The 15,431-nt window shown below is 40.2% G+C and overlaps 1 protein-coding gene across 8 annotated transcripts in view; it reads right to left on the bottom strand.

Annotated features, from left to right (window-relative positions):
- Positions 1-9,790, bottom strand: part of LOC117813827 (R3H domain-containing protein 2) — a 71,394-nt gene extending 61,604 nt beyond the window's left edge. For 3 of the 8 annotated variants that reach the window (XM_034684876.1, XM_034684871.1, XM_034684915.1), the window contains exons 1-2: positions 9,281-9,647; positions 8,884-8,936 (exon numbers count right to left, since the gene is read on the bottom strand). The gene's annotated coding sequence lies outside the window, so the exon portion shown is untranslated. The other 5 variants (XM_034684927.1, XM_034684934.1, XM_034684941.1 and 2 more) reach the window with 5 other exon arrangements.
- Positions 9,791-15,431: the final 5,641 nt, after the last annotated feature.

Genomic DNA, 15,431 nt, shown 5'->3' with positions numbered 1-15,431 from the left:
CGACGGCTTTGTCTTTCCCGCATTCACAGCACTTCCGGGATCCCGGACATCGGCCACACATCGGCCGTGTATTTCATCTCCTCCTCTCTATTCTTCCTTTAATCATGTCTGTATGATAAACAGCAACATGTATCAGCTGTAGATTAACTTAACACGCTCTGAATCGATGTGGAAAAGTAAACAGAGATCGTAGCAGGACCGGAAACAGGCGACCGGCTATCAGAGATACCACACTGCCCTCAAGCGTTTCGGAGGAGAATTGCTGCACGACACGGACACATCGACGCACAAGTATGTGGGGCTCATGTCCGCGTCAGCCCCTGCTGCGTAGGGGCGACGCAGAAGTATAAATCAGCCTTAAGACCCTACATTGACAGTGGACTAAAAGAGCCCGACAATCAGTGACACTGGGATAAAATTTTTCCTCTTTTTTTTATACAAGCGCCAAGAATGTAAGTGGACTACTATTTTGTTTTTAACTTCAATTAATGTGAATAATATTTGCTTCAATCACTGAATGAAGCCTGCCTATATTAGGGACAAGAGTCGGGACCTTTAATTGCTCGCACAAGTCTTGTTCAGCACCATAGACTGTTCAGCACTCACTCAGCGCACTGCTCACAGAGAGGGGAGGGGGGCGAGCGAGCGAGAGGTCTACGGTCTTAAAAGTGTTACGGTATAGACCATTAGGTCATTTACTTGTTTTGTAATGTGTAGGTATGTTTTAGGCATGTTAAATCTGAAATAAAAATACCTATACAAGTAGTTATGTCTCCTTGTATTAGTTTGTCCACCTGTTATTGACATAATGCACAAATATAGATATTCGAATGGTTCGAACCTATGTGTTTTTTAGAGCGAATACTCAAATGTCATTTTGGAGCAATTTTGACAGCCCTATTTGGTAGTAATAAATGTGATTAGAACATTTGAGCATTATGTTTGTGTTCAATTACAGTAAGTGTGTTTATCCTTATCATTCCTGGCACTTAATTTTCCACACTATGACATTTTTTCAAAGTCATCTTTTTTTTTGACAATACCGCAATAATACCGTACCGTGGCCTTAATACCGTGACGATACCGTACCGTGAGATTCTGATATCATTGCATCCCTAGTAAATACAGACATATTTAGCTGGCCAAGTAGATTTGAGTGAATAAGGAAAGAAGAGCCACTATGAGCCAATAAGATGGATGGGGGCACGCAACAGGTGTTTCCTGCAGTTCAGTCTGACATACTTATTCACAAGAATCCACCGAGATAAGCGACACTTTCACTGTTTTCACTGTATGAAAAAATACTTGTGCTGTCAACCTTATCATCTGATGTCACAACAACAAACCTGATATGACATACATGAGGGCGATGCATGCATGATTGGTGTATAATTTAAAGAAGCTTTAGACACCCAACCCAAGGCTGTTACTGCTTAATTTTCAGATAACCCTCTCTGCACAGTGGCTCACTTGTTCTACGTTGTTGATTTCATTGTTTAACCCTCCTGTTATGTTGCAGGTCAAATTGACCCTTTTTAAAACCTATTTTAGGCAATAAATGCCTTCCAAACCAGCTAAATGCAGCATTAAAATATGGGCAACATGTGACAGAAGAGGTGTCGTGTTAATTTACCAACATTACTTCATAAAAAATAATAATAATTAAAAGTGTAAAACAAAATCTTAAAAATCTATAATGTAAAACTATTTTATTTATATTTAGGGCTTTCCAATGTACATTTAAAAAAGTTTTAACATGAATTTTAATGAATAACAAGTGAGTTATCCTCATTGAATCTTGATCTGTGAGAATTAAAGAACACCATTGGACCAAATCTTAATCTAAATGGTTAGTAATGGAGTTAAAAATAAGATTAAAACAAATGTGTATTGGAATTTTTTTGGGTTCTGACACTTTAGGATAATTGAATATTGTCAAATTGATCCAGGAACATTATTGCTGTTCCAGAAAAACGAACATAAGGAGGGTTTAAGTATATCTTAAAGCACACTATAGTTTAATAAAGATGTCTAAGTGTTTCATAAAAGTAAAGTTGTTCACAGAAAACACTTGTAGCTGTTGCACTGTGGATCCAGTCTTGTTCTTGTTTTCTCAAAACAGTTTTCAGTTGCTGAGACCTAAAACTGACACTAGATAGTTGAGCGTGTCAATCTTTATTTCCAAGGACACTCCACTGCTTCAAAGCACAACAATCTGAGGCAGTAAACATGCCTACATCCCTGTGAATCATCTTAGGTGCTGTGAATTTGTCCACAATGTTATTGCCAACCACATTACACAGTGGAAATATTGATTAAATTCCCGATGGTAAGAAATGCAATGTTTCCCTTCAGCTTGGGGAAAGAGACGTTCAAATGAAACCAACCAATGACTCTGCTGTCCTCGCACAGCCCTGGAAAAAGATTTGACCACATGACTGGGATAAAGGGAAAACACTAATGCCACCTAATGCTTCAAACTGAGCCCGGTAGTATCTTCTGCATTTGGGCAGCCAGGTAGCGTCTTTCCTGGGACAGTGAGGGAGACTGCGAAAGGGCTTAGAAAGCAAGAGGAAGAAAGGGGAGGAGCTGAGCAAGGATCAGTAGCCAAAGATACCACGGATAAACCGTCCCTCAACACAAACTCCTCTCACGGTGCTGCAGCCTCAGCACGCAGCATACAACTGAGGTTAAGCCTTCTGAAGACGTTTCAAAAGTTGTGGTTACATTCACTGCAAACATGCCAAAACAGGGCATTTACAAAGTCAGCTGGTGGTGGAAACAACCAGTTTAAGAAAGAAATGTTCCTATTTGACACAAAATACTTGAAGAACAAATAAAGTACTTTAATATAAAGCGTTTTCCAGTTCATTTACTAGCAAAACACTCTTCCTCAGCCTCTATTTGGATTCAATAGCAAATATCAACATGTGATTTAGTCTTTGTTTTCATTCTCTTTGAAGTATCATGCGAAAACCCTCAAGCTTTGCAGCAATTACAGTTAAGTCTGTCCGGCAGTTCTGAGGCCAGACTTACGGCCATGCAACCAGTCGCCTCCCTTAAATCGCTCTGATCAATAATTTACATCAAAGCAAGCAGTGACGGAACGATACCAGAAAAAAGAGGACTGAGAAAACAGAGAGAGGGAAACATCTAGAGAAGAGGGAGCTCAGAATAATCAGAAGAGGGAATGAATAAAGATGGAGAGCAACAGAGAAACAGAAGCAGGAGTGGTTAAGAGAAGAGAGATAGGAGCAGCAACAGCACCACGCTTGGTGCTCAGGCAGAGATCTATAAATAGCTCTTCAAATCTCTCTAGAAAAAGCCACTCTTCTGCTTATGCTGCTGCAAACAGAGATTCAGAGACGGAAGGAGATATGGATACCTGACTGAAACAGATATACAGTGATCATGCATCATTACATATAAGAAGCTTTTTTTTTTAGCACATCTATCCATTAAGCACTGTTATAAAACAGCTTTTGCATTGACAATCTTGGCTTGCATAAATATTTGATCGTAGGAAGTGAATACAGTTATAGCAAGTAGGTTACCTCCAACACATTTAATCACATGTCCTACTGCTGTATAAATAAATAATTGTTTATATTCTCTCACCCTGCAAACCACAGGAAAAAAAATGAATAGGCAGCTTTATAAATAAAAATACTCTCATAAACTCTTTCATGCATCCACAAACACAGCTTCGGCTGACAGCTACTAATTGTAAAACATTTCCCTTTAAGATTCTAAATTTCCTTTAATGCAAGAGTTGCAAGTAGCATGGCACGAGTGGGGTACATGTTGACAAGGAGGCAGGATACTCTCTCATTGCTGACCTTAGCAACAGCAGACTGTTGATTCAGTGACTCACCATCAGATCCAACTACAGATGTGCCTTTCTCATTGATACTGCACTAACACCAGCAATCGGACGCAGAATTATTGAGGAAAGACACCTTAATTATCCAAAGTAAAAATGCAGAGAAAACATGCAACAGGGGCACAAATAATGCAGAAAGAGTCACAGAGTTTGTGGATGTGGATTTTGCTTGGCAGAGGTACCACAAACACTCCCCAAGAACAACAAATTAATACCTTTAACTCTCCTGTTACCCTCAAATTTACTAACATCTTTTATCCTTGGGTCAATTTGACCCAAGCAATTTAAACCTCCAGAAACTGATTGTTACCCAGGATTATGTGTCAGGTACTTTGTTTCTTTGGTGACTATCTAAATAGTCAAAAATATATATTTCAAGCATAAACACAATTTAAAGCATTCAGAAGGACTTTATTTCTAAAACAGAACATCAAACTGCTGTATGTCATGCTCTCGTCCGCCCTGCCTTGTTTCTATGTTATTAAAACGTATGACAGGACACATCATTGAATGTCTTAAGAGACATGGTGGCTGGAAATATTATATATCAATCTAAAGGTTTGCAGTTCGATCCTAGCTCCTGCAGTCACATGCGGAAGTATCCTTGGTTATAGCAACCTCAATATCATCCAAACAACCAAAACAAATGTGTGTAAAATGTTGATATTTCTTATGTTTTACAGCTAAAACAGCCTGGGGTTAAATTAACTGCAAGGAACGCTGATGCATATATTTTTTTTTTTTTTTTTTTTTTTACAGGAAATTGGAACATATTAACATTTTAATTTTATGTTTTCCCAGTTGTCCCCATTAAATTAGGAGAAGTCATGAAATATGAAGCCAAAAAATGATGTTAGTCATCAATTTAGAGATGTTAAACATTGAATGGGGTCCAATTGATCCCAAGAATAATAGGAGGGTTAAGACACTCAACATTAAATATGATATGAATTCCTGCAACTTGTCGATTCTGTGAATCACATGACCAGCCGAAGACGATTGATATGAATATTCATGTTTTCAGACACACACATGCTGCTTTCCCATAGCAGATGTTTGAATCACAGCTCTGACAGGCTGTGCTGGGATCCCACCTAGTTTGACACAGTCTTGCCATCTATTTTCAGCTCGAGTGTCAAAATGTAGAGCTAAAGCCAAGACACAGAGGCAGATGACCATTTGTCAAGTATTTATGGACTAACCCTATTTCTACTATGAATCATCTTCAACAATGTGTTTCCCATGGACTGCACCGCAAGATAAGAGACGTGATTTCCTAAATGCACCGAGAACTAGGATGATACTGTCAAGGAAAGCTCAGGAATAGAAACTCAGCAGTGTAGAACTATTGTTTGACTGTTCTGTAAATCAGCTCACTCTATTTAAGCTTGAGAACTTAATCACATTCATGTATTTATAGAAGTTGTGTTTCAAACTTTGTTTATTAGAGACACACAGATATATCTGCCGAGTATCAGTATCAGCCTGCAACGGCCTTGATGACAGATATCGACCCATCAGCAAATTATTTTGACTTCACAAATTGCAGTGGCAGATATATGCAACTACTACTCGTCTCCTCACTATCCTCTCTCTCACTATCCTCTCTCTCTCTCACTATCCTCTCTTTCTCTCTTTCTCTCTCTCTGTCTCTCACACTCACTCTCTCACTATCCTCTCACTATCCTCTCTCTCTCTCTCTCTCTCTCACTCTCACTCTCTCTCTCTCTCTCTCTGTCTCTGTCTCTCACGCTCAGTCTCTCACACTCACTCTGTCTCACTCTCTCACTCTCTCTCACTCTCTCACACTCTCTCTCACTCTCTCACACTCTCTCTCACTCTCTCACACTCTCTCACACTCTCTCACACTCCCACACTCCCACACTCCCACACTTTCCCACTTTCCCATCCCAACTTGGTCGAGGCAGATGGCTGTCTAACATGAGTCTGGTTCTGCTGGAGGTTTCTAGTGTAACTTGCTAAATACTGCAAGGTGCAATGTTCATGGTGGTGTGACGACCCCTCCACACCACTAGGTGTGTCTGTGTGTCTGTGTGTGTGTCTTTGCAGGTCTGGGTCGTCAAGGGGATAGGCTGCACCTGGGGCAGGCAGTATAAAGAGCTCTCCCAGCCGGCGTGGCTCTCTCTGGTCGGGCACCCCTCTGCTCTCACCCCGTGGCGACACTGCGGCGCGGCGCTCCTGTTGTGTTTTCGTTGTGCACTATTATCTTACTTTTTGTAATAAATTTGTAATCACTTTCGTATACTTCGTCTCCTCTCCCGTTTTTGTTGCGTCCTATGAGCCGGGACGTAACAGTGGATTAAGATGAAATAAGACTGATTCCTATCCTGTCTTGATGTTGGGTCTCTGTTAATAATTTAACATAGAGTACGGTCCGTCCCTGTTATGTTTGTAAAAGCATCTTGAGATAACGTTTGTTGTGAGCACTATATAAATAAAGATAAATTACATAAATATCACATATCACATAAATTAAATTAAGGCAAGTCAGTAAGCCCCAAGTTTTAGCCCACTGAAATGTTTTGTATGAAAAATTAGAGCAGAAGGATAGACCTATTTATTTTGTGACATCTTGAGCCATTCTCGCCTGATACATTCAACTGCTCAACGGTTAGGGGTCTCCTTTGTTGTATCAAATGTTTTCAATGGGTAACAAATGCAGGCAGACCAGTTTAGCACCCTGACTCCTTCACTAAGGGGGCATGCTGTTATAAAATGTGCAGAATGTGGTTTGACATTGTCTTGCTGAAATATCCAAGGTCTTCAATGAAGAGGGCATTGACTTGATGGCAGTATATGTTGTTCTAAAACATATATATATATATATATATATATATATATATATATACATATATATATATATATATATATACATATATATATATATACATATATATATATACATATATATATATATATATATATATATACATATATATATACATATATATATATATATATATATATATATATATATATATATATATATATATATATATTGTTCAGCATCATGGACACCTGCTCAAATGAGTAAGCTACCCATACCATGGGCACTTATGCACCTCCATACCATCACAGATACTGGCTTCTGAACAGTGCGCTGATAAAAAAGCTGGGTCCATGATTTCCAAAATGAATGCCAAACTTTGAGCACAGGATAGTTTGTCCAATTCCTGCCAGCTTTTCTGGATCACGAATGGTTTCCTCTTTGCTTAGTAGTTTTAATCCACATTTAGAAATGCAGCAAGGAACTGTGTTCACAGACAATAGTTTCTGGAAGTGATTTTGAGCCAATGTGATCTTCACTACAGAGTCATTAAAGCATGTGCTTTAATGCAGTGCTGCCCAAGAACCCAAAGATCACAGCCATCCAATATTGGTTTTGGCCTTGTCTCTTTCTAAAAGAGATTTCTCCAAGTTCTTTGATTTTTTTAATGAAATTAGGAACTATAGATAATTGAAATCACTAAATTATTTGAAATTTAACGCTAGGAAACATTACTCTGAAATGGAACTATTAAGCTCTCTGGCCTGCCTTTTATATACCCTGTCATGTCACCAACCTGTTGCAAATCAACCTAATTAGTTGGGAGATGTTGTTCTGGGTATTTATCATCAGAGTAATACAACTTTTGTCGTCCCTATTGTAACTTTTTTTAAACATGTTGCTGACATGAAATAAAAGAGGAGTTTTAATGTTGACAGATCACTTTTAAAAATATTGTATTAATCTTTTATTGAGTCTATTTAACTTTTAAAATGACCTCTTGGTTTGGTAACCTCAGCACTTTTAACAAAAACAGGCTGGGTTATACTGTCAAAGTCTGCCGAAAGATCATTGGCACTAATCTTAATGATCTTGGCCATCTTTATCAAGTTAGAGCCACTCAGAAGGCAAATGCCATCCTTGAAGACCCCCCCCCCCCCCCTTTATTCAGAGTTTAGACTCTTGCCAACAGGGAGGAGGTTCACATATACTCAGAGGGCCAGATCAAACCGATATCTAAGATCATTTGTGCCCTCAGCTGTTTCTAAACAAACTGTAGGACCTTGACATTCTACATCGGATTGTGGTTCCTTTGGTCTAAAGTGCAGGAAAGATTTCATCCACAGGAGTTTTATGAATATGTTTTTAAATTAATGTGTGAGCTTGTGTTTGTTATTATATGCATTGCTTGTGTGTATAGGATGTGTGTAGGACTGCTGGTGCGAACCAAATTCCCCCTTGGGGACCATAAAGATTTTATAATCTAATCTAATCTAAAACAAGATAATAAAAAAATAAGCATACACTTCTAATAAAAACACATTTTATTATGAAATATAAATTTAAATAAATTAAAGGGTGATGTTTTATTCTTAGTAGATTTGTGTGATTGAAATGCATTCTCACTCAAAAACAGTGTAATGAGGGTCTGAATGACTTCAACAATGTTTTTACTATGAAAATGAAGAAGGTTCCTTAGTCCAGGTGGGATTTAATGACATAAAAAGATGAAATGGGCAACGAGAATGAAATAACAGCTATCGGTTAACTTGTTAGGGTTAACATTGGAGCTGGTATCAACCCTCATTTTCTCAATTTGGGCATCCTTATTTGTAATTACATCTTCATTTCATGTGTTGTCTTTTCTGACCTGACATACCTGACTATGCTACACGTTGGGATGTGATGGCTTAAACAGCACCGTGCTGTCAACAGAAAGAGGGGCTTTCAGCATGTTAACAGGACACAGGTTTAATTCATTTTAACTTCGCCAAACACTAAACCACTTCTGTTTTAATCACTGTAGCCACACATTCATTGAAAGACTTAACCGTCTATTAATGCCACGGCTGTGTGTGTGTGTGTGTTAACATGGCTATCTCGTGTCAAGGCATGGAGATTTTAAAGATGGTGCTTCATGTTGCGTTACATATCTAACTTCATATCATGGGACATTGATTACAAGTGATCATCTTTAAAGGTTTCAACTTACCGTGAAGCTGGCCTTATGTCGCGGTTCAGCGAGAAGAATCCTTCAGGTTGTTTCTGTAGAAAAATAGATGGCAGTGTGGTCAGAGTCGTGGCTGTGCAGTTGACTGACAATATTAGCTAACAATAGCTAGCTCACGGCATTAGCTTCCTCCTGTGAGTATAATTAGCCACCTACAGCACCTAGCCACCTAGCTCATGTTAGCCCGTTAAGCTAGCCCTTTCTTTACAGTGAACACAGCGACAACAAAACCCAGCGTGTGTAATTAAACTGGTGAGCAAACAACGTTAGCGTACGTGTAAAGTAGAGCGAACAGCGTTATAAACCTCCAGCAGCACTGTCAGGTCTGAAAATAGAAGCTGCTAGCTAACAGTGTTGGCTAGCTCTCCGAATGACTTACCAATGCTAGTGGATATAAAGCTGCTGCTAGCTTGAGTCGTTTCACTGCAGCGACCCTGACTGTCAAAATAGCGCCGCGTGAGGGGAGAGCGGCGTGGACGTAAACCATAAAGAGCAAGTGCTGAGGAGCGAAGCAGTCAATTCCGTGACAGGGTTCTGCTAGGTAACAACAAAACGCCAAAGTATAAAAGGGACACAAATGAAAGAAAAAAAAGAAACAAAACGCTTTCCCCCTTCTCGGCTCCGGCTTGTGTCTGTGTGGATGTCAGCGTCACTTTTTTTCCCCTTCACTGAGAGTTTACGTCAGCGGCGTGCGGAACAGTCCGAGGGAGACGTTCAGGGGACAGTATAAACTTCATCAATTAAACCCAAAACGGATATAATGTCGAAATATGAATGTTAAATTATGAGTATGCTTCATTAAAGTTATTTCTTCTGTCACCTCGATGCATCCAGACCAGTGGCGGAGCCAGATAGTTTTGACTTGGGTGGCCAAACTGGGGCACTGACTGTTAAAGGGATATTTCAGGATTTTTGAAGTGGGGTTGTATGAGTTTTAAACAAGCGGCAACCTCCAGTCTCAAACAATGAAGCCCATGCAGAAGTGTTATAAACTGCAATACATCGAGAATCTGCTTGAGAATGGCTGCAGAAACACCGGAAAACCACATAGACATGAATGGGAAAAAGGTGATCTTTGCAGCATTAATAAACATGTTTACAGCCTGGTTCAAAAAACGGCTTGGCCCTACGATTTTTTTCTAATGCGACGGTTCAGGAGATATCAAGATTCCGAGTTTTTGCCCAAATAAGGACATGACTGATGTGACTCCCAGTCGGGAACACATAGCTATTGGCTAGGAGGCTCACACTACGTCACACTCTGCCTGGTTGAGTTCTGCATTTCCAATATAGCTGCCATCGTTGATTGGCTTCAAAACAGTTCTCAGGAACAGATGGGTGAGATCACGGATACTACATCCATATTTTATACAGTCTATGGTTTTAAATCACTAGTAATTGTCAGGGCCACAATTACCCCTTTTCGACCAACGCGAATCGGTTTGTATATCCTGGCTAGTGCTCGCACTGGTTTGGAGCTGGATGAACTCGCGAACCAACACAGCACTCGTTTGTTTTTCCACCCGCTGGAGCCCACAGAAGAGGCACGTCTTGACTTCAGAATTACTTGGCCGCTTTTCCCGGCAGCACTAGCGCGAACTTTCCCTCACAAAAACAACGATGGCGAACAACAGCAGCTTGTTTCCTCGGCCGACCACTGCTTTGCCTTAGAATCTATTAGTTTCTTTTATTTTTTCGCTGCAGAACAATGGCGGAAACACGTTTTGGTTTGTGTTTTTGATCACGGCAACCCCACCCCTCGCCCCTGACGTAAGCGGTTCACGGTTCTAGACCAGCAAAGAGTTGGTGCTGCTCTGGAACCGGTTTTCCCAGCCGGGAGCCGGTTCACTCGCAGTCGAAACACGAAAAAACTGTTCTTAATTGAGCGCCGGCTCTGATCCCGCCCTGAAACTGCCTCGGTCAAAAAGGGGTAAATGATGCTGCTCAGCTCGGCCCCTTTAAAGCTGGGGTTGATAGTCAGATTTAGATACACTTTTTGTTATACTGGTTAAAATGATCTTTATGTCCCGATGGCAATCAATACATAATGTGTTCTTAAAAAAGAGTGAAAAAAGCTGATATCTACAGCCGGAGTAAACCTGGGAAAACACCAACCAATCACCGTTTTTGGGTCCCAAAATTTTAAACCAATCAAATCCCGTCCTGCCGTTCTGCTCGCCTCCTGCGTGTACATTTCCCCTGCGTGCACTCCCCGTCTCCTGCCTCTGCTTCCCCTGACTCTACTGACTGCCCCTCTCACTTGACCTCAGGCCTGTCCCCTCTGACCCGATGAGGTGCTTTGCTCAGGACTGTAGTCCAGATCAGAGTCTAAAAAGCTCTCACCACGGGGCTCTGACAAGCAAAAAAAAGTGTGACATAGTAACATAGTAAGTCCTACAGAAAATGTATATGTGTTGTAGCGTCCATCCGGACGCTGTAGGGATGACGAGCCGATTCATGAACACGTTGAGTTTTAATAACCGGTCACTGTCGGCCGTGAGCATGCCAATCAACAAAGCAACCATCAGTGTTTGAATGAATGAAGAACCTCTCCTCTTGTCTCTCCTCTCTCCCGCACACTCTACACCTCTCCTGATGCCTTCACTAACCGTCAACACTGTAGGAATTAAGAATATCTACACTGAACACATCAAACAGTAGAGCTGTTACAGTATTATATGTATTATAGCTTCTGTCCTGATATCGTGTCACCAGTACAACTGGATAATGCTAGAATGACAGTTGTGAGTACTAACAATAGCCATATTTGTTTGTGTTTTTAACTTTCACTATGATAATGTTTTGGTGAGGATCGGGTTTGAATCAGTCACGATCATATGGTCATAAATCAGCGGCTCTCGTGCATGTGAGCGAGGGGGTGTCGTTTTGGAGGAGCTCCGAGGGGAGGAGGGGAGGGGTTAGACGGAGTCATGAGGAAATGCTACATTCAAACTCATGCTAGTTTTCCGAGACTACCAACTACCAATCAGCACGCAAGCTAGGCTACCTCTGCAGACGGTGTCATTTATGCCACGTGATTTAGCACATTTTGAAAGATTTTGACCTGAGCACTCACTTCAGTTTAGCTGTACGCTGTACTTGAATTTTTTTCTGCACTTTACTTTGCCGCCAGAAACGGCAGCCTAACTTGCATACTGATTCTCCCTGCAGTTTCTCATCAAAGGAGCCGAGCTGAGCAGCATCTATTGTGGCCCCCACAATTACTAGTGATTTAAAACTCATACAAACCCACTTCAAAAAAACTGAAATATCCCTTTAAGGGGTGGCCATGCATGGAAAACATTAGCAGTGTTACCAACTCCTCAGTGAGGAAAGTAGCTATAGGCTGTCTTAAAAGTCATTAGAAGTCTCTAAATGACGCCATCACTTAATTGCACAATTTAGATTTATGAACTCTGCAGGAGAGACGTGTGACGTTGAGGGAGAGACAAAAAGAGAGTAAAAAACACCCTAGATATGTTTATAATTATACTTAGGAACCTACAACAAATGAAAGTAAAACATGAACATTTTCAACCATAACATTTTCTTCATTTTTATTGTATACAATCTACATTAACAATCTAAATGGACCAAAAAGAGACAATAGGTGGGATCAGCCAGCGGTGTCTTCGTACATTCGTGATACATTTGCAGTCTGAATGCTGAGGGATGAACACCTCCTGCTCTGAATGGAGCCTAGGAGGGACTCACAGCAGCATCCACTGCTAGTTGAGAAAGATAAATGCCATGTCAGTCTCGAAAAGTTTCCTTTTAACACCAGAAAAAGACAAAGTCGCTAAGTTGGCAACACTGAACATTACGGGCTTACCCCAAACCTAGCAGGGTTACCTCCAATAATCACATCTACTTGAACTTCTTTTTATAAAATAATTTAACAAATGTTACATTTTTGTAGATTTCTAACATTAACATTAAAAATGTAACTCAACAGAGTGTCAAAATTTAAATCTGCTGAACTGAACTATTGAATGACTCAAAATGAAGATGATTGTCCAAAGTCAAAGCATCAACAAAAACAATATTCAAATCCACAGAAACACAACAACACAATAGCTGATTTCAATATTAGTACTGCCTCTGACATGGCAAATAGCCAATCATGTTTAAGAATTTCAGTGTGGACAGTTAGTTTTCAGAGGTGGCCATGGGCACCTCTGGCCACCCCCTGGCTCTGCCACTGCTCAGGTCCTCTGTGAGGGGTCTATTCATTGTTCCCAGAAGAAGAACCAAGCAGGGGTAGGCAGCCTTCAGTTTCTTTGCTCCTCAGTAGTGGAACAAGTTACCAGAGAATCTAAGGGTCTTGAAAGCTGTTTGCTATTTTAAAAGGCACTTTCAATCCTGTAACTTCTTCATAAGTTCAATCACCTTTTATCTACTTTTACATGATTTATTGTTCTTTTAATTAATATTTATTTACATTTTGATTGAACAGTCTATTTTGAAAGGTGTAGTTTAGCCATATGTTGTCCTTCTGTCTTATGTTATCTGATCTGTCTTATCTATCTGTGTGTGTCATTTTTAATTTAATGCTAGTGTTATTAATGTTTTGTTTCTGTTTCCAGGGTTTTATGAAGAAACACTTCCTCAGATTAGCCACCCTTGCATACACCAGTTCTTATTCAACAATAAGCATACAATATCAAAATATTAGTTTGTTAATACAATATAATAACTCTCACTATGAATGACTCTGGATGTTTTCTTTTTAAATAATTATATTAATGATTTGTTGGCTGTTGAGTAACATGCTTTTCTTTATCCTTGAAATGTACCAAAGCCCTAAGTAGAAATGCATCTATCCATACAGTGCGGGTCTTCCCATGATAACAGATTAAGTTATCTTAAAGCTGCTGTAAGGAACTTTCAGTTTGTGTTGATTACGGCGCCCCCCTGTGGACAAAGCAGTACCTCTTATGTCATATGTAAGTCATGTTTCTTTTTTTTTTTTAAGGAGGTGGGGGTGCCTTTGTTGGATAGGACAGCTAAAGAGAGAGAGGAAATGTGGGGAGCAGATGGTGGGGGAAGATATGCATCAAATGGTTATGGCAAAGGGGGGAATCCAGAAACTGCTGTGATATGGACTAAGACCTCTGCACATGGGGTGTGTGCCTCTGCAAGACCAACTATGCCACATGAGCAAGCAGCAACCTCTGGCCTTGTGAAATGAAGCTGGTGCAGAGCGATGGAACATCCTCTTGAGGTTGGCTCCAGAAGCCCAGAAGGACCACTGAAAACTCTGCTTCAGAAACCAATGGGTGACGTCACTATGTCCATTTATTATACAGTTGATGGCCATATGTTATGTTGTCTACCAAAAAAAAATTCCCCCAGCATTGTTTAAATGTATCTGTCATGGACACTGCTGGAGCAGCCTGCTCCTCCTAGCCCCACCCCCTCTGCTCACTCCTGCTCACACACACCTGCAACCTGTTGGTAATCACCCCTGGTATATAAGCCAGCCAGTTCCATTGCTGGTTGCCAGATTGTTATGTGTGCTCTTGCCTGTTTGTGTTTTGGCCTGCTGTGTGTTCTGTTGTCTCCTTGGAAATTCGACCACTGCCTGTTGGCCTGTTTTTGGATTTGCCTGCCGTGAATAAATCCACCTTCTTCCTTAAATCTGCTCTTGGGTCCTTCCTGAACTGTGACAGTATCACTCATAGGAAATCTCTGCTTTGAAATATAGAAAAATAAGCTGTTTGTGTATGCTGCAGGTAATACACTACCACCAGCAGCGTTAAATATATACGTTACAAATAGAAATATAGAAATGATCAGTCTTGTCATAGATGGTCTTGTTTGCTTTTTTAGGTCATAAAGAGGCATCAATATCATTTTTGGTATATTTAGTAAACAGATAAAAAGTCCTCACAGGAGCTTTAAATAGCTTGAGTAAACAAAGCCTCCTTTCTAGTAATAACAGGACTATTTTCTGGTGGTATAGAAAACAAAACTAAAGGCTGGTTGCTGTGATAGGCTAGACCAAAAAAAATGCCATGCTGCCATCGTCCACACAATCCTATTTCTGTGTTTGATTTGTGCTTTTGCAACTCAAGGAAACAACCAGCAAATGCTTGTTAACACTTGTAAATGTAGTAAATCAGATGTATTTATGTATGTCAGCCCAGGGCTTCCATAGAAATAATATGTAATGTACATTGTCCACTTTATTTTAAGGCACTAGTAAACCTGTTGTAGTTTGTAGTGTTCTCCACATGGCGGCAGTCAAGTCCTTCTTTGTAGAGAAGATGCAGTGAGGCTTAATCTCATAGTCAACCCAAAGACAGAAAAAAGGAGTCATACAGAACATGCTTATTCAATCTAGGTATCACTGGTGCTGCATGCATATTTAAATGATATAATATTGGATGAATATAGCTTGTCTTGTAGACCATGTGTCCATGATATGGAAAGTCACACCCTCAGAAGCTGTGCTTTATCACATCCTGTTACAGTAATACAATTTATCTATAATGCTTCCAATTTCCCAGGGTGCATAGTTGTTGGGC

This window comes from Notolabrus celidotus, chromosome 1 (assembly GCF_009762535.1).
Source record: "Notolabrus celidotus isolate fNotCel1 chromosome 1, fNotCel1.pri, whole genome shotgun sequence".
NCBI classification, from domain to species: Eukaryota; Metazoa; Chordata; class Actinopteri; order Labriformes; family Labridae; genus Notolabrus; species Notolabrus celidotus.
This window is presented reverse-complemented; position numbering and strand designations above follow the sequence as displayed.